Consider the following 24977-nt stretch of genomic DNA (forward strand, 5'->3'; position numbering starts at 1 on the left):
TAATCTTTACCCGACACCTGCAGCCACAGCCTCCATCTGCAGAATCTGACACAAAGTTGCAGCAAAAGCCTCCACCTGTAACCTCAGACACAAACATGCAGCCACAGCCTCCACCTGCAGATTCTGACAGAAACTTGCACCGTAAACCTCCACCTGTAATTTCTGCCCGACACCTGCAGCCACAGCCTCCACCTGCAGAATCTGTCAGAAAGTTGCACCTTAAACCTCCACCTGTAACCTCTGCCCGACACATGCAGCCACAGCCTCCACCTGCAGAATCTGCCAGAAAGTTGCAGCAAAAGCCTCCACCTGTAACCTCTGCCAGATAACTGCAGGAGCAGCCTCCACCTGCAGATTCTAGCTTAGAATTACAGCTAAACATCCACATAGCTTGTGCAAGAACAGTCACCTTCCTCCACCTGCAAATTCTTGCAGAAAGCTGCAACAAGACCCTCCACCTACAACTTCAGCCATCCACCACCGATTTCCTCTGTCAATCTGCTGCAAACAGCAAAAGCCTCCACCTGTAACCTCTGCCAGACACCTGCAGCCAGAGCCTCCACCTGCAAAATCTGACAGAAAGTTGCAGCCACAGCCTCCACCTGTGACCTCAGACAGACACATGCAGCGACAGCCTCCACCTGCCGAATCTGACAAAGTAGCAGCATAAACCTCCACCTGTAACCTCTGCCCGACACCTACAGCCAAAGCCTCCACCTGTAACCTCTGCCCGACACCTACAGCCACAGCCTCCACCTGCAGAATCTGCCAGAAAGTTGCAGCTTAAACCTCCACCTGTAACCTCTTCTAGACACATGCAGCCACAGCCTCCACCTGCAGAATCTGCCAGAAAGTTGCAGCATAAACCTCCACCTGTAACCTCTGCCCGACACCTACAGCCACAGCCTCCACCTGCAGAATCTGTCAGAAAGTTGCAGCATAAACCTCCACCTGTAATCTTTGCCCGACACCTGCAGCCACAGCCTCCATCTGCAGAATCTCACAGAAAGTTGCAGCTTAAACGTCCACCTGTAACCTCTGCCTGACACCTGAAGCCACAGCCTCCACCTGCAGAATCTGACAGAAAGTTGCACCTTAAACCTCCACCTGTAACCTCTGCCTGACACATGCAGCCACAGCCTCCACTTGCAGATTCTGACAGAAATTTGCAGCAAAAGCCTCCACCTGTAAACTCAGACACAAACATGCAGCCACAGCCTCCACCTGCAGATTCTGACAGAAACTTGCACCTTAAACCTCCACCTGTAATTTCTGCCCGACACCTGCAGCCACAGCCTCCACCTGCAGAATCTGACAGAAAGTTGCACCTTAAACCTCCACCTGTAACCTCTGCCTGACACATGCAGCCACAGCCTCCACTTGCAGATCCTGACAGAAAGTTGCACCTTAAACCTCCACCTGTAATTTCTGCCCGACACCTGCAGCCACAGCCTCCACCTGCAGAATCTGACAGAAAGTTGCAGCAAAAGCCTCCACCTGTAACCTCTGCCTGACACCTGAAGCCACAGCCTCTACCTGCAGATTCTGACAGAAAGTTGCAGCAAAAGCCTCCATCTGTAAACTCAGACACAAACATGCAGCGAAAGCCTCCACCTGCAGATTCTGACAGAAACTTGCACCTTAAACCTCCACCTGTAATTTCTGCCCGACACCTGCAGCCACAGCCTCCACCTGCAGAATCTGACAGAAAGTTGCACCTTAAACCTCCACCTGAAACCTCTGCCTGACACATGTAGCCACAGCCTCCACCTGCAGAATCTGCCAGAAAGTTGCAGCAAAAGCCTCCACCTGTAACCTTTGCCAGATAACTGCAGGAGCAGCCTACACCTGCAGATTCTAGCTTAGAATTACAGCTAAACATCCACATAGCTTCTGCAAGAACAGTCACCTTCCTCCACCTGCAAATTCTTGCAGAAAGCTGCAACGAGACCCTCCACCTACAACTTCAGCCATCCACCACCGATTTCCTCTGTCAATCTGCTGCAAACAGCAAAAGCCTCCACCTGTAACCTCTGCCAGACACCTGCAGCCACAGCCTCCACCTGCAGAATCTGACAGAAAGTTGCAGCCACAGCCTCCACCTGTGACCTCAGACAGACACATGCAGCGACAGCCTCCACCTGCCGAATCTGACAAAGTAGCAGCTTAAACCTCCACCTGTAACCTCTGCCCGACACCTACAGCCAAAGCCTCCACCTGTAACCTCTGCCCGACACCTACAGCCACAGCCTCCACCTGCAGAATCTACCAGAAAGTTGCAGCTTAAACCTCCACCTGTAACCTCTGCTAGACACATGCAGCCACAGCCTCCACCTGCAGAATCTGCCAGAAAGTTGCAGTATAAACCTCCACCTGTAACCTCTGCCCGACACCTACAGCCAAAGCCTCCACCTGTAACCTCTGCCCGACACCTACAGCCACAGCCTCCACCTGCAGAATCTGCCAGAAGGTTGCAGCTTAAACCTCCACCTGTAACCTCTGCCTGACACATGCAGCCACAGCCTCCACCTGCAGAATCTGCCAGAAAGTTGCAGCAAAAGCCTCCACCTGTAACCTCTGCCAGATAACTGCAGGAGCAGCCTACACCTGCAGATTCTAGCTTAGAATTACAGCTAAACATCCACATAGCTTCTGCAAGAACAGTCACCTTCCTCCACCTGCAAATTCTTGCAGAATGCTGCAACAAGACCCTCCACCTACAACTTCAGCCATCCACCACCGATTTCCTCTGTCAATCTGCTGCAAACAGCAAAAGCCTCCACCTGTAACCCCTGCCAGACACCTGCAGCCACAGCCTCCACCTGCAGAATCTGACAGAAAGTTGCAGCCACAGCCTCCACCTGTGACCTCAGACAGACACATGCAGCGACAGCCTCCACCTGCCGAATCTGACAAAGTAGCAGCTTAAACCTCCACCTGTAACCTCTGCCCGACACCTACAGCCAAAGCCTCCACCTGTAACCTCTGCCCGACACCTACAGCCACAGCCTCCACCTGCAGAATCTACCAGAAAGTTGCAGCTTAAACCTCCACCTGTAACCTCTGCTAGACACATGCAGCCACAGCCTCCACCTGCAGAATCTGCCAGAAAGTTGCAGTATAAACCTCCACCTGTAACCTCTGCCCGACACCTACAGCCAAAGCCTCCACCTGTAACCTCTGCCCGACACCTGCAGCCACAGCCTCCACCTGCAGAATCTGCCAGAAGGTTGCAGCTTAAACCTCCACCTGTAACCTCTGCCTGACACATGCAGCCACAGCCTCCACTTGCAGAATCTGCCAGAAAGTTGCAGCAAAAGCCTCCACCTGTAACCTCAGACAGACACATGCAGCCACAGCCTCCACCTGCCGAATCTGACAGAAAGTTGCTGCTTAAACCTCCACCTGTAACCTCTTCTAGACACATGCAGCCACAGCCTCCACCTGCAGATCCTGACAGAAAGTTGCAGCATAAACCTCCACCTGTAACCTTTGCCCGACTCCTGCAGCCACAGCCTCCACCTGCAGATTCTCACTTAGAACTGCAGCCGAAACTCCACAACAGCATCTGCTAGAACAGTCACAGCCTCCACCTGCAAATTCTATTAGCCAAAGCCTCCACCTGTAACCTCCGCCAGACACATGCAGCCACAGCCTCCACCTGCAGAATCTGACAGAAAGTTGCAGCATAAACCTCCACCTGTAACCTTTGCCCGACACCTGCAGCCATAGCCTCCATCTGCAGAATCTGACAGAAAGTTGCAGCTTAAACCTCCACCTGTAACCTCTGCCTGACACCTGAAGCCACAGCCTCCACCTGCAGATTCTGACAGAAAGTTGCAGCAAAAGCCTCCACCTGTTAACTCAGACACAAACATGCAGCCACAGCCTCCACCTACAGAATCTGACAGAAAGTTGCAGCATAAACCTCCACCTGTAACCTTTGCCCGACACCTGCAGCCATAGCCTCCATCTGCAGAATCTGACAGAAAGTTGCAGCTTAAACCTCCACCTGTAACCTCTGCCTGACACCTGAAGCCACAGCCTCCACCTGCAGATTCTGACAGAAAGTTGCAGGAAAAGCCTCCACCTGTTAACTCAGACACAAACATGCAGCCACAGCCTCCACCTGCAGATTCTGACAGAAAGTTGCACCTTAAACCTCCACCTGTAATTTCTGCCCGACACCTGCAGCCACAGCCTCCACCTGCAGAATCTGCCAGAAAGTTGCAGCAAAAGCCTCCACCTGTAACCTCTGCCAGATAACTGCAGGAGCAGCCTACACCTGCAGATTCTAGCTTAGAATTACAGCTAAACATCCACATAGCTTCTGCAAGAACAGTCACCTTCCTCCACCTACAAATTCTTGCAGAAAGCTGCAACGAGACCCTCCACCTACAACTTCAGCCATCTACCACCGATTTCCTCTGTCAATCTGCTGCAAACAGCAAAAGCCTCCACCTGTAACCTCTGCCAGACACCTGCAGCCACAGCCTCCACCTGCAGAATCTGACAGAAAGTTGCAGCCACAGCCTCCACCTGCGACCTCAGACAGACACATGCAGCGACAGCCTCCACCTGCGGAATCTGACAAAGTAGCAGCATAAACCTCCACCTGTAACCTCTGCCCGACACCTACAGCCAAAGCCTCCACCTGTAACCTCTGCCCGACAACTACAGCCACAGCCTCCACCTGCAGAATCTGCCAGAAGGTTGCAGCTTAAACCTCCACCTGTAACCTCTGCTAGACACATGCAGCCACAGCCTCCACTTGCAGAATCTGCCAGAAAGTTGCAGCAAAAGCCTCCACCTGTAACCTCAGACAGACACATGCAGCGACAGCCTCCACCTGCCAAATCTGACAGAAAGTTGCTGCTTAAACCTCCACCTGTAACCTTTGCCCGACACCTGCAGCCACAGCCTCCATCTGCAGAATCTGACAGGAAGTTGCAGCTTAAACCTCCACCTGTAACCTCTGCCAAAAAACATGCAGTCACAGCCTCCACCTGCAGATCCTGACAGAAAGTTGCAGCAAAAGCCTCCACCTGTAACTTCTGCCAAAAAACATGCAGTCACAGCCTCCACCTGCAAATTCCTGCAGCCACAGCCACAGCCTCCATCTGCACCAACTTATAGAAAAGTCACAGCACATCCTCCTCCTGCAGAATCTGAACCTCCACCAACTCCCTCTTCCATTCACCTGCAGTCAACACCTCCACTTGATGATTCTGCCACAGCCTGAAACTCCACCTATAGCCTGAGTCAGCAACCTACACCTCTTCCTCCAGTCAGCCCATACCTCGCCTACAATCCCTACCAGCAGTCTGCACCTCTGCCTCCCCTTAGAGATCATGGCAGCATCACCCTGAGCACCCACCTCTGCCTCTGATAGCTAGGTGAAAACTTCACCTGCAACCCCTGGCATCCTCCCCTTGCAGGTAAGTACAGTTCCATTCCTGTCTTCCTGCCTACATTAGCCACGTTTTACTCTAGCAGCCACTGCCCGCAGCCTGCAACCCCTTTCATTCACTTCTCCATTCTGCCAGGTAGCTGCAAACAACAGTTCCTGTCCTGAGACACTACGTCAGCCGCCATCCATCAACTCCAGCACCAGCCTCAAACTCTAGCTCCTGCCAGATGTGCTATGCCTTCGCTTCAACCTCCAGACTTTTAAAGATGTTTTAATTTTTTATTTTATTTAGATTTTTTTTTACAGCTTTTATTTATGCTTTGATACAGTGAGCTGTGCTTGTTCTATTAACCTTTCGCTGTTGGTTAATAAAGTGACTGCATGAATCCATTTCTGCAGCTGTCAGATGAGTCACAAGTACATCATATATGTTAAGTGTATCAGTATATAAGACATACCTTAAAGGTCCCCTATTCTGCTCATTTTCAGGTTCATACTTGTATTTGGAGGTCCTCCGAAGAACAGGTTTACATGGTTTAATGTTCAGAAAACACATTTTTTGATGTGTACGATGCAGTATGTAGGATTTAATTTAATCTTGTAGTAAAGTTGCAGATTGCAACCATGGTTTATGGTGAATATAGGCGGCGAATCCTAGCCACTAGACCATCAGGGAGGAGCTGATGTGCTTCCTGAGGACGCTAAAGAGAATGAAAAATGATCACCCTCCCTAAAGCTTGGCTTCCTTGTTTGTCTCACCTTCATAAACTCTTCTTTGCCACAAGCAATTTAATGTGCTTTGATGACAAATTATTCAGTCTTTTGAAAATAGTAAAACACATTGTCACAGACTTTTGGACAAACCGTCAGTGGCACTTGACAGAAGCGATAATTCGGAGACTTGGGCTGCTTGCAGTTCCTTTAGAAAGGTTATTCAGTCTTACTGAAACAACTTTCCAACCTTTGTTCTGGTACTTCTTGGCTAGAAGACCGACCTCAGGTACAAGTTCATGAGACAGCTAAAGCCACATTCCCTGACCGGGAATCGAACCCAGGCCGCGGCGGTGAAAGCGCCGAATCCTAGCCACTAGACCATCAGGGAGGAGCTGATGTGCTTCCTGAGGACGCTAAAGTGAATGAAAAATGATCACCCTCCCTAAAGCTTGGCTTCCTTGTTTGTCTCACCTGAATAAACTCTTCTTTGCCACAAGCAATTTAATGTGCTTTGATGACAAATTATACAGTGTTTTGAAAACAGTAAAACATATTGTCACAGACTTTTGGACAAACCGTCAGTGGCACTTGACGGATGCGATAATTCGGAGACTTGGGCTGCTTGCAGTTCCTTTAGAAAGGTTATTCAGTCTTACTGAAACAACTTTCCAACCTTTGTTCTGGTACTTCTTGGCTAGAAGACCAACCTCAGGTACAAGTTCATGAGACAGCTAAAGCCACATTCCCTGACCGGGAATCGAACCCGGGCCGCGGCGGTGAAAGCGCCGAATCCTAGCCACTAGACCATCAGGGAGGAGCTGATGTGCTTCCTGAGGACGCTAAAGTGAATGAAAAATGATCACCCTCCCTAAAGCTTGGCTTCCTTGTTTGTCTCACCTGAATAAACTCTTCTTTGCCACAAGCAATTTAATGTGCTTTGATGACAAATTATTCAGTCTTTTGAAAATAGTAAAACACATTGTCACAGACTTTTGGACAAGCCGTCAGTGGCACTTGACAGATGCGATAATTCGGAGACTTGGGCTGCTTGCAGTTCCTTTAGAAAGGTTATTCAGTCTTACTGAAACAACTTTCCAACCTTTGTTCTGGTACTTCTTGGCTAGAAGACCGACCTCAGGTACAAGTTCATGAGACAGCTAAAGCCACATTCCCTGACCGGGAATCGAACCCGGGCCGCGGCGGTGAGAGCGCCGAATCCTAGCCACTAGACCATCAGGGAGGAGCTGATGTGCTTCCTGAGGACGCTAAAGTGATTGAAAAATGATCACCCTCCCTAAAGCTTGGCTTCCTTGTTTGTCTCACCTGAATAAACTCTTCTTTGCCACAAGCAATTTAATGTGCTTTGATGACAAATTATACAGTCTTTTGAAAATAGTAAAACACATTGTCACAGACTTTTGGACAAACCGTCAGTGGCACTCAATGGATGCGATAATTCAGAGACTTGGGCTGCTTGCAGTTCTTGTAGAGAGGTTTTTCAGTCTTTCTGAAACAACTTCTCAAACACATCACCAACAACAATGAGTCCGCGTACAGAGAGGAGGTGGAGCACCTGGTGGGTTGGTGCAGAGAAAACAACCTCTGCATCAACGAGAAGAAAACCAAGGAGATGGTGGTGGACTTCAGGAAGGACAGACAACCCTTCCCTCCCCTGCACATCGGAGGAGCAGCTGTGGAAGTGGTCTCCATCTTCAGGTACCTGGGGGTACATCTGATCCCACGCCCCCACGCCCCCACCCCACACACACACACCCACACACCTACCTGCACCAAGTACTTCTATTTTATTTTATATAGGACCTCTAATTTCAATATTTTATTTATTTGATATCTATCTTGGCTTAAAGCGGGACCTGAGAACATCATTTCGTACCTTCCCATGTGTAAACGTGTGTTGGTATGACAAATAAAGTTCCTTGAATCCTTGAATCCTATAGACAGGCTCATTAAAACACAGTATGGCATTTGCTGTGTGAAATAGTGCCTCTGTCAGTTTCCCATGAAGGTTATTATAGCAATTGATACAAGTTAACATATTTTCATGGGCATTTCATCGTTAAGTGTCTATTAAACACAGGTGTATTCACATCCATCTTCAAATGTGGAAGATCATCTGTGACTGAAGTGTCAGCTGATCCACACAACTTAAACAAACCTAAACACATGTGGACAGAATGGACGGGCAGGATTCCACCGTTGCTATGTTTTGTCTCCAGGTGCATCATTTTCATAAAATCACAATTTAAACATACACAAACTCTCTAACAGTCACAAAAAGGTTTGGCAAGTTTTACTGGAGGATTTCTATAAAGTTATCACTTCTACTGAGGACTTCTTTTATCCTGACACTACTCAAGACTCACAAAGTCTCACGAAAGAGACACTACCGACCTGCGACATGGAAAATGTAAGCTATGAACATTTTGGACTTTTCTATGTGTTGGCACTGATACGTGGCTAACAGGCTCTGACATGAACAGACCCACACATGTAGAGCTGAGCAGTATGGAGATATGGATGAAGCATATTTGGTCATATATAACAGGCCTATATGTCATATTGTAGAGGGATTTGAAGAAAAGCTGATGTGAATATTCACTTAGCTCCTCTGAAATGGCTAAAACAGATTTTATTTTTTCTCATTAGTAGAATAAATCCAAGATAAATTCAAACATTCATTCATTAATCAGAATTACTTTAATAATCCCCAGGGGGAAATTGCTTTTTGTTACACACAGCTCCAAAAGAATAAGAATAAAACTTCAAATACGAAAGTAATAATAAACATTATAGCCCCTATTTTAAGCCAAATATCTTGAAAATAAATGTGACAAAGGGATGTTTAGCCAACTGATTGGATTCATCTGGCTTTATTGATAAATATAATTGTGTATCATCTGCGTAACAGTGGAAATTAATAGAGTGCTTCCTGATAATATTACCCAGAGGAAGCAAAATATAAGAGATACCTTAAAGGTCCCCTATTTTCAAAAAAAAAGAAACGGGACCAATGCATGACCATGGAATTGCTTGCCAATATAACTGAAGAAATAATAATGAGATGAAGAAGAAGAAGAATCAGAGAAATCAACACTGATATTGTGCATTCATTATCGTCTTTACACAGTGTGTTCAGGGAGCAGTCTTATAGACAGGCTCATTAAAACACAGTATGGCATTTGCTGTGTGAAATAGTGCCTCTGTCAGTTTCCCATGAAGGTTATTATAGCAATTGATACAAGTTAACATATTTTCATGGGCATTTCATCGTTAAGTGTCTATTAAACACAGGTGTATTCACATCTATCTTCAAATGTGGAAGATCATCTGTGACTGAAGTGTCAGCTGATCCACACAACTTAAACAAACCTAAACACATGTGGACAGAATGGACGGGCAGAATTCCACCGTTGCTATGTTTTGTCTCCAGGTGCATCATTTTCATAAAATCACAATTTAAACATAAACAAACTCTCTAACAGTCACAAAAAGGTTTGGCAAGTTTTACTAGAGGATTTCTATAAAGTTATCACTTCTACTGAGGACTTCTTTTATCCTGACAAATACTCAAGACTCACAAAGACTCACGAAAGAGACACTACCGACCTCCGACATGGAAAATGTAAGCTATGAACATTTTGGACTTTTCTATGTGTTGGCACTGATACGTGGCTAACAGGCCCTGACATGAACAGAGCCACACATGTAGAGCTGAGCAGTATGGAGATATGGATGAAGCATATTTGGTCATATATAACAGGCCTATATGTCATATTGTAGAAGGATTTGAAGAAAAGCTGATGTGAATATTCACTTAGCTCCTCTGAAATGGCTAAGAGAGATTTTATTTTTTCTCATCAGTAGAATAAATCCAAGATAAATTCAAACATTCATTCATTAAACATTATAGCCTGTATTTTAAGCCAAATATCTTGAAAATAAATGTGACAAAGGGAAGATTAGGTCTATTTTCTATCACATATTCACAAATGAAATTGAGATACAGACACAGGTGCAGATTTACAACTTCCATTATATCTTTCATGTGTTCTGCTGGTTTTCACTCACGCTGTGAAATAAATGGACACATTTTGCTGTTTCTCTGCATCTCCCTTTCTATTCAAATGCTTCTATGTTGTTTTCAAAAACTGTCAAATTAAAAATGACTGCTGGCAAAAGAGAAATCTTTATTGAGCTTATTACAACTTGTTCTGCTGCTGTTCACTCACACTGTGATATGAACTGTCATGCTTTGCTGTTTCTCTGCATCTCAGTTTCTTGTCAAGTTACTTCATTTCTGTAGAAAAAAAAGTGTCAGATTTAAAATTGGTTTATTGTCAGGACTGTATTTCACAGATGTGCACCTGGCTTTTTCTTCTAGAGTTGAATGTATGTCTCATCTCTGATCTCTGAGGTTCCTCTGTATGTAATGATCAGCCTGTCTGTGCAATGACACCACTGCAGTTACTGTATTCTAGTTACTGTATTTTAGTACTTAATACCTCTATTTTTTAATATTTTATTCTATATATTTATTGTGGCTTAAACTGGGACCTGAGAGCGTAATTCCATACCTCCCCATGTGTAAATGTGTGTTGGTATGACAAATAAAGTTCCTTGAATCCTTGAATCCTTCTTCCACTAAAGGTCCAATAATAAGTTCTTTCATTATTACTGTTGCTATAATGTTATTTGAATAAAACCTGTTGGTTGTGACTGTATTTCAGAGATGTTTAGAGATTTCACACCTTATTCTGTTCAATGCTTTGGTAAAAACAAGTTAGCAAAAACTTAGAAGAAGACTTCAATTTAGGCAGAACTGATTTGTACCAGATCTGTCAGCTGTCTGCTGCTCTAGCCTCCACCTGCTGACAGCAGACAGCTGCAGACAAGTACCCTGCAACCTCCTCCACCAAACCTGCAGCCACAGCCTCCACCTGCAGAATCTGCCAGAAAGTTGCAGCAAAAGCCTCCACCTGTAACCTCTGCCAGATAACTGCAGGAGCAGCCTGCACCTGCAGATTCTAGCTTAGAATTACAGCTAAACATCCACACAGCTTGTGCAAGAACAGTCACCTTCCTCCACCTGCAAATTCTTGCAGAAAGCTGCAACGGGAGCCTCCACCTACGACTTCAGCCATCCACCACCGATTTCCTCTATCAATCTGCTGCAAACAGCAAAAGCCTCCACCTGTAACCTCTGCCCGCCACCTGCAGCCACAGCCTCCACCTGCAGAATCTGACCGAAAGTTGCAGCTTAAACCTCCACCTGTAACCTCTTCTAGACACATGCAGCCACAGCCTCCACCTGCAGATTCTCACTTAGAACTGCAGCCGAAACTCCACAACAGCATCTGCTAGAACAGTCACAGCCTCCACCTGCAAATTCTATTAGCCAAAGCCTCCACCTGTAACCTCCGCCAGACACATGCAGCCACAGCCTCCACCTGCAGAATCTGACAGAACGTTGCAGCATAAACCTCCACCTGTAACCTTTGCCCGACACCTGCAGCCACAGCCTCCATCTGCAGAATCTGACAGAAAGTTGCACCTTAAACCTCCACCTGTAACCTCTGCCTGACACATGCAGCCACAGCCTCCACCTGCAGATTCTAACAGAAAGTTGCACCTTAAACCTCCACCTGTAATTTCTGCCCGACACCTGCAGCCACAGCCTCCACCTGCAGAATCTGCCAGAAAGTTGCAGCGAAAGCCTCCACCTGTAACCTCTGCCTGACACCTGAAGCCACAGCCTCCACCTGCAGATTCTGACACAAAGTTGCAGCAAAAGCCTCCATCTGTACACTCAGACACAAACATGCAGCGACAGCCTCCACCTGCAGATTCTGACAGAAAGTTGCACCTTAAACCTCCACCTGTAATTTCTGCCCGACACCTGCAGCCACAGCCTCCACCTGCAGAATCTGCCAGATAACTGCAGGAGCAGCCTCCACCTGCAGATTCTAGCTTAGAATTACAGCTAAACATCCACATAGATTCTGCAAGAACAGTCACCTTCCTCCACCTGCAAATTCTTGCAGAAAGCTGCAACGAGACCCTCCACCTACAACTTCAGCCATCCACCACCGATTTCCTCTGTCAATCTGCTGCAAACAGCAAAAGCCTCCACCTGTAACCTCTGCCAGACACCTGCAGCTACAGCCTCCACCTGCAGAATCTGACAGAAAGTTGCAGCCACAGCCTCCACCTGTAACCTCTGCCTGACACCTGAAGCCACAGCCTCCACCTGCAGATTCTGACACAAAGTTGCAGCAAAAGCCTCCATCTGTAAACTCAGACACAAACATGCAGCGACAGCCTCCACCTGCAGATTCTGACAGAAACTTGCACCTTAAACCTCCACCTGTAATTTCTGCCCGACACCTGCAGCCACAGCCTCCACCTGCAGAATCTGCCAGAAAGTTGCAGCAAAAGCCTCCACCTGTAACCTCTGCCTGACACCTGAAGCCACAGCCTCCACCTGCAGATTCTGACACAAAGTTGCAGCAAAAGCCTCCATCTGTAAACTCAGACACAAACATGCAGCGACAGCCTCCACCTGCAGATTCTGACAGAAACTTGCACCTTAAACCTCCACCTGTAATTTCTGCCCGACACCTGCAGCCACAGCCTCCACCTGCAGATTCTGACAGAAACTTGCACCTTAAACCTCCACCTGTAATTTCTGCCCGACACCTGCAGCCACAGCCTACACCTGCAGAATCTGTCAGAAAGTTGCACCTTAAACCTCCACCTGTAACCTCTGCCTGACACATGCAGCCACAGCCTCCACCTGCAGATTCTGACAGAAAGTTGCACCTTAAACCTCCACCTGTAATTTCTGCCCGACACCTGCAGCCACAGCCTCCACCTGCAGAATCTGCCAGAAAGTTGCAGCAAAAGCCTCCACCTGTAACCTCTGCCAGATAACTGCAGGAGCAGCCTACACCTGCAGATTCTAGCTTAGTATTACAGCTAAACATCCACATAGCTTCTGCAAGAACAGTCACCTTCCTCCACCTGCAAATTCTTGCAGAAAGCTGCAACGAGACCCTCCACCTACAACTTCAGCCATCCACCACCGATTTCCTCTGTCAATCTGCTGCAAACAGCAAAAGCCTCCACCTGTAACCTCTGCCAGACACCTGCAGCCACAGCCTCCACCTGCAGAATCTGACAGAAAGTTGCAGCCACAGCCTCCACCTGTGACCTCAGACAGACACATGCAGCGACAGCCTCCACCTGCAGAATCTGACAAAGTAGCAGCATGAACCTCCACCTGTAACCTCTGCCCGACACCTACAGCCAAAGCCTCCACCTGTAACCTCTGCCCGACACCTACAGCCACAGCCTCCACCTGCAGAATCTGCCAGAAAGTTGCAGCTTAAACCTCCACCTGTAACCTCTGCTAGACACATGCAGCCACAGCCTCCACCTGCAGAATCTGCCAGAAAGTTGCAGCAAAAGCCTCCACCTGTAACCTCAGACAGACACATGCAGCCACAGCCTCCACCTGCCGAATCTGACAAAGTTGCAGCCACAACCTCCACCTGTAACCTCTGCCCGACTCCTGCAGCCACAGCCTCCACCTGCAGATTCTCACTTAGAACTGCAGCCGAAACTCCACAACAGCATCTGCTAGAACAGTCACAGCCTCCACCTGCAAATTCTATTAGCCAAAGCCTCCACCTGTAACCTCCGCCAGACACATGCAGCCACAGCCTCCACCTGCAGAATCTGTCAGAAAGTTGCACCTGTAACCTCCACCTGTAACCTCTGCCTGACACATGCAGCCACAGCCTCCACCTGCAGATTCTGACAGAAAGTTGCACCTTAAACCTCCACCTGTAATTTCTGGCCGACACCTGCAGCCACAGCCTCCACCTGCAGAATCTGCCAGAAAGTTGCAGCCAAAGCCTCTACCTGTAACCTCCGCCAGACACATGCAGCCACAGCCTCCACCTGCCGAATCTGACAAAGTAGCAGCATAAACCTCCACCTGTAACCTCTGCCCGACACCTACAGCCACAGCCTCCACCTGCAGAATTTGCCAGAAAGTTGCAGCTTAAACCTCCACCTGTAACCTCTGCTAGACACATGCAGCCACAGCCTCCACCTGCAGAATCTGCCAGAAAGTTGCAGCATAAACCTCCACCTGTAACCTCTGCCCGACACCTACAGCCAAAGCCTCCACCTGTAACCTCTGCCCGACACCTACAGCCACAGCCTCCACCTGCAAAATCTGCCAGAAAGTTGCAGCAAAAGCCTTCACCTGTAACCTCTGCCAGATAACTGCAGGAGCAGCCTACACCTGCAGATTCTAGCTTAGAATTACAGCTAAACATCCACATAGCTTCTGCAAGAACAGTCACCTTCCTCCACCTGCAAATTCTTGCAGAAAGCTGCAACTTAAACCTCCACCTGTAATTTCTGCCCGACACCTGCAGCCACAGCCTCCACCTGCAGAATCTGCCAGATAACTGCAGGAGCAGCCTCCACCTGCAGATTCTAGCTTAGAATTACAGCTAAACATCCACATAGATTCTGCAAGAACAGTCACCTTCCTCCACCTGCAAATTCTTGCAGAAAGCTGCAACGAGACCCTCCACCTACAACTTCAGCCATCCACCACCGATTTCCTCTGTCAATCTGCTGCAAACAGCAAAAGCCTCCACCTGTAACCTCTGCCAGACACCTGCAGCTACAGCCTCCACCTGCAGAATCTGACAGAAAGTTGCAGCCACAGCCTCCACCTGTAACCTCTGCCTGACACCTGAAGCCACAGCCTCCACCTGCAGATTCTGACACAAAGTTGCAGCAAAAGCCTCCATCTGTAAACTCAGACACAAACATGCAGCGACAGCCTCCACCTGCAGATTCTGACAGAAACTTGCACCTTAAACCTCCACCTGTAATTTCTGCCCGACACCTGCAGCCACAGCCTCCACCTGCAGAATCTGCCAGAAAGTTGCAGCAAAAGCCTCCACCTGTAACCTCTGCCTGACACCTGAAGCCACAGCCTCCACCTGCAGATTCTGACACAAAGTTGCAGCAAAAGCCTCCATCTGTAAACTCAGACACAAACATGCAGCGACAGCCTCCACCTGCAGATTCTGACAGAAACTTGCACCTTAAACCTCCACCTGTAATTTCTGCCCGACACCTGCAGCCACAGCCTCCACCTGCAGATTCTGACAGAAACTTGCACCTTAAACCTCCACCTGTAATTTCTGCCCGACACCTGCAGCCACAGCCTCCACCTGCAGAATCTGTCAGAAAGTTGCACCTTAAACCTCCACCTGTAACCTCTGCCTGACACATGCAGCCACAGCCTCCACCTGCAGATTCTGACAGAAAGTTGCACCTTAAACCTCCACCTGTAATTTCTGCCCGACACCTGCAGCCACAGCCTCCACCTGCAGAATCTGCCAGAAAGTTGCAGCAAAAGCCTCCACCTGTAACCTCTGCCAGATAACTGCAGGAGCAGCCTACACCTGCAGATTCTAGCTTAGTATTACAGCTAAACATCCACATAGCTTCTGCAAGAACAGTCACCTTCCTCCACCTGCAAATTCTTGCAGAAAGCTGCAACGAGACCCTCCACCTACAACTTCAGCCATCCACCACCGATTTCCTCTGTCAATCTGCTGCAAACAGCAAAAGCCTCCACCTGTAACCTCTGCCAGACACCTGCAGCCACAGCCTCCACCTGCAGAATCTGACAGAAAGTTGCAGCCACAGCCTCCACCTGTGACCTCAGACAGACACATGCAGCGACAGCCTCCACCTGCAGAATCTGACAAAGTAGCAGCATGAACCTCCACCTGTAACCTCTGCCCGACACCTACAGCCAAAGCCTCCACCTGTAACCTCTGCCCGACACCTACAGCCACAGCCTCCACCTGCAGAATCTGCCAGAAAGTTGCAGCTTAAACCTCCACCTGTAACCTCTGCTAGACACATGCAGCCACAGCCTCCACCTGCAGAATCTGCCAGAAAGTTGCAGCAAAAGCCTCCACCTGTAACCTCAGACAGACACATGCAGCCACAGCCTCCACCTGCCGAATCTGACAAAGTTGCAGCCACAACCTCCACCTGTAACCTCTGCCCGACTCCTGCAGCCACAGCCTCCACCTGCAGATTCTCACTTAGAACTGCAGCCGAAACTCCACAACAGCATCTGCTAGAACAGTCACAGCCTCCACCTGCAAATTCTATTAGCCAAAGCCTCCACCTGTAACCTCCGCCAGACACATGCAGCCACAGCCTCCACCTGCAGAATCTGACAGAAAGTTGCAGCATAAACCTCCACCTGTAACCTTTGCCCGACACCTGCAGCCACAGCCTCCATCTGCAGAATCTGACAGAAAGTTGCAACTTAAACCTCCACCTGTAACCTCTGCCTGACACCTGAAGCCACAGCCTCCACCTGCAGATTCTGACACAAAGTTGCAGCAAAAGCCTCCATCTGTAAACTCAGACACAAACATGCAGCGACAGCCTCCACCTGCAGATTCTGACAGAAACTTGCACCTTAAACCTCCACCTGTAATTTCTGCCCGACACCTGCAGCCACAGCCTCCACCTGCAGAATCTGTCAGAAAGTTGCACCTGTAACCTCCACCTGTAACCTCTGCCTGACACATGCAGCCACAGCCTCCACCTGCAGATTCTGACAGAAAGTTGCACCTTAAACCTCCACCTGTAATTTCTGGCCGACACCTGCAGCCACAGCCTCCACCTGCAGAATCTGCCAGAAAGTTGCAGCCAAAGCCTCTACCTGTAACCTCCGCCAGACACATGCAGCCACAGCCTCCACCTGCCGAATCTGACAAAGTAGCAGCATAAACCTCCACCTGTAACCTCTGCCCGACACCTACAGCCACAGCCTCCACCTGCAGAATTTGCCAGAAAGTTGCAGCTTAAACCTCCACCTGTAACCTCTGCTAGACACATGCAGCCACAGCCTCCACCTGCAGAATCTGCCAGAAAGTTGCAGCATAAACCTCCACCTGTAACCTCTGCCCGACACCTACAGCCAAAGCCTCCACCTGTAACCTCTGCCCGACACCTACAGCCACAGCCTCCACCTGCAAAATCTGCCAGAAAGTTGCAGCAAAAGCCTTCACCTGTAACCTCTGCCAGATAACTGCAGGAGCAGCCTACACCTGCAGATTCTAGCTTAGAATTACAGCTAAACATCCACATAGCTTCTGCAAGAACAGTCACCTTCCTCCACCTGCAAATTCTTGCAGAAAGCTGCAACGAGACCCTCCACCTACAACTTCAGCCATCCACCACTGATTTCCTCTGTCAATCTGCTGCAAACAGCAAAAGCCTCCACCTGTAACCTCTGCCAGACACCTGCAGCCACAGCCTCCACCTGCAGAATCTGACAGAAAGTTGCAGCCACAGCCTCCACCTGCGACCTCAGACAGACACATGCAGCGACAGCCTCCACCTGCGGAATCTGACAAAGTAGCAGCATAAACCTCCACCTGTAACCTCTGCCCGACACCTACAGCCAAAGCCTCCACCTGTAACCTCTGCCCGACACCTACAGCCACAGCCTCCACCTGCAGAATCTGCCAGAAAGTTGCAGCTTAAACCTCCACCTGTAACCTCTGCTAGACACATGCAGCCACAGCCTCCACTTGCAGAATCTGCCAGAAAGTTGCAGCAAAAGCCTCCACCTGTAACCTCAGACAGACACATGCAGCCACAGCCTCCACCTGCCGAATCTGACAGAAAATTGCTGCTTAAACCTCCACCTGTAACCTCTTCTAGACACATGCAGCCACAGCCTCCACCTGCAGAATCTGCCAGAAAGTTGCAGCAAAAGCCTCCATCTGTAACCTCAGACAGACACATGCAGCCACAGTCTCAACCTGCAGATTCTGACACAAAGTTGCTGCTTAAACCTCCACCTGTAACCTCCGCCAGACACATGCAGCCACAGCCTCCACCTGCGGAATCTGACAAAGTAGCAGCATAAACCTCCACCTGTAACCTCTGCCCGACACCTATAGCCAAAGCCTCCACCTGTAACCTCTGCCCGACACCTACAGCCACAGCCTCCACCTGCAGAATCTGCCAGAAAGTTGCAGCTTAAACCTCCACCTGTAACCTCTGCTAGACACATGCAGCCACAGCCTCCACTTGCAGAATCTGCCAGAAAGTTGCAGCAAAAGCCTCCACCTGTAACCTCAGACAGACACATGCAGCCATAGCCTCCACCTGCCGAATCTGACAGAAAATTGCTGCTTAAACCTCCACCTGTAACCTCTTCTAGACACATGCAGCCACAGCCTCCACCTGCAGATCCTGACAGAAAGTTGCAGCATAAACCTCCACCTGTAACCTTTGCCCGACTCCTGCAGCCACAGCCTCCACCTGCAGATTCTCACTTAGAACTGCAGCCGAAACTCCACAACAGCATCTGCTAGAACAGTCACAGCCTCCACCTGCAAATTCTATTAGCCAAAGCCTCCACCTGTAACCTCCACCAGACACATGCAGCCACAGCCTCCACCTGCAGAATCTGACAGAAAGTTGCAGCATAAACCTCCACCTGTAATCTTTGCCTGACACCTGAAGCCACAGCCTCCACCTGCAGATTCTGACACAAAGTTGCAGCAAAAGCCTCCATCTGTAAACTCAGACACAAACATGCAGCCACAGCCTCCACCTGCAGAATCTGTCAGAAAGTTGCACCTTAAACCTCCACCTGTAACCTCTGCCTGACACATGCAGCCACAGCCTCCACCTGCAGAATCTGCCAGAAAGTTGCAACAAAAGCCTCCACCTGTAACCTCTGCCAGATAACTGCAGGAGCAGCCTACACCTGCAGATTCTAGCTTAGAATTACAGCTAAACATCCCCATAGCTTCTGCAAGAACAGTCACCTTCCTCCACCTGCAAATTCTTGCAGAAAGCTGCAACGAGACCCTCCACCTACAACTTCAGCCATCCACCACCGATTTCCTCTGTCAATCTGCTGCAAACAGCAAAAGCCTCCACCTGTAACCTCTGCCAGACACCTGCAGCCACAGCCTCCACCTGCAGAATCTGACAGAAAGTTGCAGCCACAGCCTCCACCTGTGACCTCAGACAGACGCATGCAGCGACAGCCTCCACCTGCGGAATCTGACAAAGTAGCAGCTTAAACCTCCACCTGTAACCTCTGCCCGACACCTACAGCCAAAGCCTCCACCTGTAACCTCAGACAGACGCATGCAGCGACAGCCTCCACCTGCGGAATCTGACAAAGTAGCAGCATAAACCTCCACCTGTAACCTCTGCCCAACACCTACAGCCAAAGCCTCCACCTGTAACCTCTGCCCGACACCTACAGCCACAGCCTCCACCTGCAGAATCTGAAAGAAAGTTGCAGCTTAAACCTCCACCTGTAACCTCTGCTAGACACATGCAGCCACAGCCTCCACCTGCAGAATCTGACAGAAAGTTGCAGCATAAACCTCCACCTGTAACCTCTGCCCGACACCTACAGCCAAAGCCTCCACCTGTAACCTCTGCCCGACACCTACAGCCACAGCCTCCACCTGCAGAATCTGCCAGAAGGTTGCATCTTAAACCTCCACCTGTAACCTCTGCTAGACACATGCAGCCACAGCCTCCACTTGCAGAATCTGCCAGAAAGTTGCAGCAAAAGCCTCCACCTGTAAGCTCAGACAGACACATGCAGCCACAGCCTCCACCTGCCGAATCTGACAGAAAGTTGCTGCTTAAACCTCCACCTGTAACCTCTTCTAGACACATGCAGCCAAAGCCTCCACCTGCAGATCCTGACAGAAAGTTGCAGCATAAACCTCCACCTGTAACCTTTGCCCGACTCCTGCAGCCACAGCCTCCACCTGCAGATTCTCACTTAGAACTGCAGCTGAAACTCCACAACAGCATCTGCTAGAACAGTCACAGCCTCCACCTGCAAATTCTATTAGCCAAAGCCTCCACCTGTAACCTCCGCCAGACACATGCAGCCACAGCCTCCACCTGCAGAATCTGACAGAAAGTTGCAGCATAAACCTCCACCTGTAACCTTTGCCCGACACCTGCAGCCATAGCCTCCATCTGCAGAATCTGACAGAAAGTTGCAGCTTAAACCTCCACCTCTGACCTCTGCCTGACACCTGAAGCCACAGCCTCCACCTGCAGATTCTGACACAAAGTTGCAGCAAAAGCCTCCACCTGTAAACTCAGACACAAACATGCAGCGACAGCCTCCACCTGCAGATTCTGACAGAAAGTTGCACCTTAAACCTCCACCTGTAATTTCTGCCCGACACCTGCAGCCACAGCCTCCACCTGCAGAATCTGCCAGAAAGTTGCAGCAAAAGCCTCCACCTGTAACCTCTGCCAGATAACTGCAGGAGCAGCCTCCACCTGCAGATTCTAGCTTAGAATTACAGCTAAACATCCACATAGCTTCTGCAAGAACAGTCACCTTCCTCCACCTGCAAATTCTTGCAGAAAGCTGCAACGAGACCCTCCACCTACAACTTCAGCCATCCACCGCCGATTTCCTCTGTCAATCTGCTGCAAACAGCAAAAGCCTCCACCTGTAACCTCTGCCAGACACCTGCAGCCACAGCCTCCACCTGCAGAATCTGACAGAAAGTTGCAGCCACAGCCTCCACCTGCGACCTCAGACAGACACATGCAGCGACAGCCTCCACCTGCGGAATCTGACAAAGTAGCAGCATAAACCTCCACCTGTAACCTCTGCCCGACACCTACAGCCAAAGCCTCCACCTGTAACCTCTGCCCGACACCTACAGCCACAGCCTCCACCTGCAGAATCTGCCAGAAAGTTGCAGCTTAAACCTCCACCTGTAACCTCTGCTAGACACATGCAGCCACAGCCTCCACTTGCAGAATCTGCCAGAAAGTTGCAGCAAAAGCCTCCACCTGTAACCTCAGACAGACACATGCAGCCACAGCCTCCACCTGCCGAATCTGACAGAAAATTGCTGCTTAAACCTCCACCTGTAACCTCTTCTAGACACATGCAGCCACAGCCTCCACCTGCAGATCCTGACAGAAAGTTGCAGCATAAACCTCCACCTGTAACCTTTGCCCGACTCCTGCAGCCACAGCCTCCACCTGCAGATTCTCACTTAGAACTGCAGCCGAAACTCCACAACAGCATCTGCTAGAACAGTCACAGCCTCCACCTGCAAATTCTATTAGCCAAAGCCTCCACCTGTAACCTCCGCCAGACACATGCAGCCACAGCCTCCACCTGCAGAATCTGACAGAAAGTTGCAGCATAAACCTCCACCTGTAACCTTTGCCCGACACCTGCAGCCATAGCCTCCATCTGCAGAATCTGACAGGAAGTTGCAGCTTAAACCTCCACCTGTAACCTCTGCCTGACACCTGAAGCCACAGCCTCCACCTGCAGATTCTGACACAAAGTTGCAGCAAAAGCCTCCACCTGTAACTTCTGCCAAAAAACATGCAGTCACAGCCTCCACCTGCAAATTCCTGCAGCCACAGCACATCCTCCTCCTGCAGAATCTGAACCTCCACCAACTTCCTCTTCCATTCACCTACAGTCAACACCTCCACTTGATGATTCTGCCACAGCCTGAAACTCCACCTATAGCCTGAGTCAGCAACCTACACCTCTTCCTCCAGTCAGCCCATACCTCGCCTACAATCCCTACCAGCAGTCTGCACCTCTGCCTCCCCTTAGAGATCATGGCAGCATCACCCTGAGCACCCACCTCTGCCTCTGATAGCTAGGTGAAAACTTCACCTGCAACCCCTGGCATCCTCCCCTTGCAGGTAAGTACAGTTCCATTCCTGTCTTCCTGCCTACATTAGGCACGTTTTACTCTAGCAGCCTCTGCCTGCAGCCTGCAACCCCTTTCATTCACTTCTCCATTCTGCCAGGTAGCTGCAAACAACAGTTCCTGTCCTGAGACACTACGTCAGCCGCCATCCATCAACTCCAGCACCAGCCTCAAACTCTAGCTCCTGCCAGATGTGCTATGCCTTCGCTTCAACCTCCAGACTTTTAAAAATGTTTTAATTTTTTATTTTATTTAGATTTTTTTTTACAGCTTTTATTTATGCTTTGATACAGTGAGCTGTGCTTGTTCTATTAACCTTTCGCTGTTGGTTAATAAAGTGACTGCATGAATCCATTTCTGCAGCTGTCAGATGAGTCACAAGTACATCATATACAGGTGCTGGTCATATAATTAGAATATCATGAAAAAGTTTATTTATTTCAGTAATTCCATTCAAAAAGTGAAATTTGTATATTATATTCATTCATTAGACTTAGACTTAGACTTCTTTATTTTATCCCCCATAGGGGGAAATTTTCTTGTTACAGCAGCAACAATATAAACAGGGAGAGTGAAAGAAACAAAGCAATAGAAAAGACAAAAAATAGCAAATATAAATATAAATATAAATATATGGATTGTGATGAAATGAAATAAATATTTACACCATAGGATATTTACACTTTAGACAGGAATGGAATGACATGGATGGTAGGCAGTATATTAACATCAGCTAGTGATGCTGGTGTTATAGAGTCTGATGGCTGATGGGAGAAATGACCTGCGGTAGCGTTCCTTCTTGCAGGGTTACACACAGACTGATATATTTCAAGTGTTTATTTCTTTTACTTTTGATGATTATAACTGACAACTAATGAAAAACCCAAATTCAGTATCTCAGAAAATTAGTATATTACTTAAGACTGATACAAAAAAAAGATTTCTAGAAATGTTGGCCAACTGAAAGGTATGAACATGAAAAGTATGAGCATGTACAGCACTCAATACTTAGTTGGGGCTCCTTTGGCCTGAATTACTGCAGCAATGCGGCGTGGCATGGAGTCGATCAGTCTTTGGCACTGCTCAGGTGTTGTGAGAGCCCAGGTTGCTCTGATAGTGGCCTTCAGCTCTTCTGCATTGTTGGGTCTGGTGTATCGCATTTTCCTCTTCACAATACCCCATAGATTTTCTATGGGATTAAGGTCAGGCGAGTTTGCTGGTCAATTAAGAACTGGTCCTTAAACCAGGTACTGGTAGCTTTGGCACTGTGTGCAGGTGCCAAGTCCTGTTGGAAAATGAAATCTGCATCTCCATAAAGTTGGTCAGCAGCAGGAAGCATGAAGTGCTCAAAAACTTCCTGGTAGACGGCTGCAAGGTGTCAATGGTTATCTTTTGGACAACTGTCAGGTCAGCAGTCTTCCCCATGATTGTGTAGCCTACAGAATTAGACTGAGAGACCATTTAAAGGCCTTTGCAGGTGTTTTGAGTTAATTAGCTGATTAGAGTGTGGCACCAGGTGTCTTCAATATTGAACCTTTCCACAATATTCTAATTTTCTGAGATACTGAATTTGGGTTTTTCATTAGTTGTCAGTTATAATCATCAAAATTAAAAGAAATAAACACTTGAAATATATCAGTCTGTGTGTAATGAATGAATATAATATACAAATTTCACTTTTTGAATGGAATTACTGAAATAAATCAACTTTTTCATGATATTCTAATATATGACCAGCACCTGTATGTTAAGTGTATCAGTATATAAGACATACCTTAAAGGTCCCCTATTCTGCTCATTTTCAGGTTCATACTTGTATTTGGAGGTCCTCCGAAGAACAGGTTTACATGGTTTAACGTTCAGAAAACACATTATTTGATGTGTACGATGCAGTATGTAGGATTTAATTTAACCTTGTAGTAAAGTTGCAGATTGCAACCATGGTTTATGGTGAATATAGGCGGCGAATCCTAGCCACTAGACCATCAGGGAGGAGTTGATGTGCTTCCTGAGGACGCTAAAGTGAATGAAAAATGATTACCCTCCCTAAAGCTTGGCTTCCTTGTTTGTCTCACCTGAATAAACTCTTCTTTGCCACAGGCAATTTAATGTGCTTTGATGACAAATTATTCAGTCTTTTGAAAACAGTAAAACATATTGTCACAGACTTTTGGACAAACCGTCAGTGGCACTTGACGGATGCGATAATTCGGAGACTTGGGCTGCTTGCAGTTCCTTTAGAAAGGTTATTCAGTCTTACTGAAACAACTTTCCAACCTTTGTTCTGGTACTTCTTGGCTAGAAGACCGACCTCAGGTACAAGTTCATGAGACAGCTAAAGCCACATTCCCTGACCGGGAATCGAACCCGGGCCGCGGCGGTGAAAGCGCCGAATCCTAGCCACTAGACCATCAGGGAGGAGCTGATGTGCTTCCTGAGGACGCTAAAGTGAATGAAAAATGATCACCCTCCCTAAAGCTTGGCTTCCTTGTTTGTCTCACCTGAATAAACTCTTCTTTGCCACAAGCAATTTAATGTGCTTTGATGACAAATTATTCAGTCTTTTGAAAATAGTAAAACACATTGTCACAGACTTTTGGACAAACCGTCAGTGGCACTTGACAGATGCGATAATTCGGAGACTTGGGCCTTTCGAAAGGTTATTCAGTCTTACTGAAACAACTTTCCAACCTTTGTTCTGGTACTTCTTGGCTAGAAGACCGACCTCAGGTACAAGTTCATGAGACAGCTAAAGCCACGTTCCCTGACCGGGAATCGAACCCCGGCCGCGGCGGTGAGAGCGCCGAATCCTAGCCACTAGACCATCAGGGAGGAGCTGATGTGCTTCCTGAGGACGCTAAAGTGAATGAAAAATGATCACCCTCCCTAAAGCTTGGCTTCCTTGTTTGTCTCACCTTCATAAACTCTTCTTTGCCACAAGCAATTTAATGTGCTTTGATGACAAATTATTCAGTCTTTTGAAAATAGTAAAACACATTGTCACAGACTTTTGG

General features: G+C 48.2%; 5 non-coding genes across 5 annotated transcripts; all 5 read right to left on the reverse strand.

Annotated features, from left to right (window-relative positions):
* Positions 1 to 6440: 6440 nt before the first annotated feature.
* Positions 6441 to 6512, reverse strand: trnae-uuc (transfer RNA glutamic acid (anticodon UUC)). The gene has a single exon. It is a non-coding gene; the product is annotated as a tRNA-Glu (tRNA).
* A 354-nt stretch (positions 6513 to 6866) lies between these two features.
* On the reverse strand, positions 6867 to 6938 carry trnae-uuc (transfer RNA glutamic acid (anticodon UUC)). The gene has a single exon. It is a non-coding gene; the product is annotated as a tRNA-Glu (tRNA).
* A 354-nt stretch (positions 6939 to 7292) lies between these two features.
* Positions 7293 to 7364, reverse strand: trnae-cuc (transfer RNA glutamic acid (anticodon CUC)). The gene has a single exon. It is a non-coding gene; the product is annotated as a tRNA-Glu (tRNA).
* A 16945-nt stretch (positions 7365 to 24309) lies between these two features.
* trnae-uuc (transfer RNA glutamic acid (anticodon UUC)) lies at positions 24310 to 24381 on the reverse strand. The gene has a single exon. It is a non-coding gene; the product is annotated as a tRNA-Glu (tRNA).
* Positions 24382 to 24723: 342 nt separating this feature from the next.
* On the reverse strand, positions 24724 to 24795 carry trnae-cuc (transfer RNA glutamic acid (anticodon CUC)). The gene has a single exon. It is a non-coding gene; the product is annotated as a tRNA-Glu (tRNA).
* Positions 24796 to 24977: the final 182 nt, after the last annotated feature.

The sequence above is a fragment of the Pempheris klunzingeri genome, chromosome 22 (genome assembly GCF_042242105.1).
Source record: "Pempheris klunzingeri isolate RE-2024b chromosome 22, fPemKlu1.hap1, whole genome shotgun sequence".
In the NCBI taxonomy this organism is placed as follows: Eukaryota; Metazoa; Chordata; class Actinopteri; order Acropomatiformes; family Pempheridae; genus Pempheris; species Pempheris klunzingeri.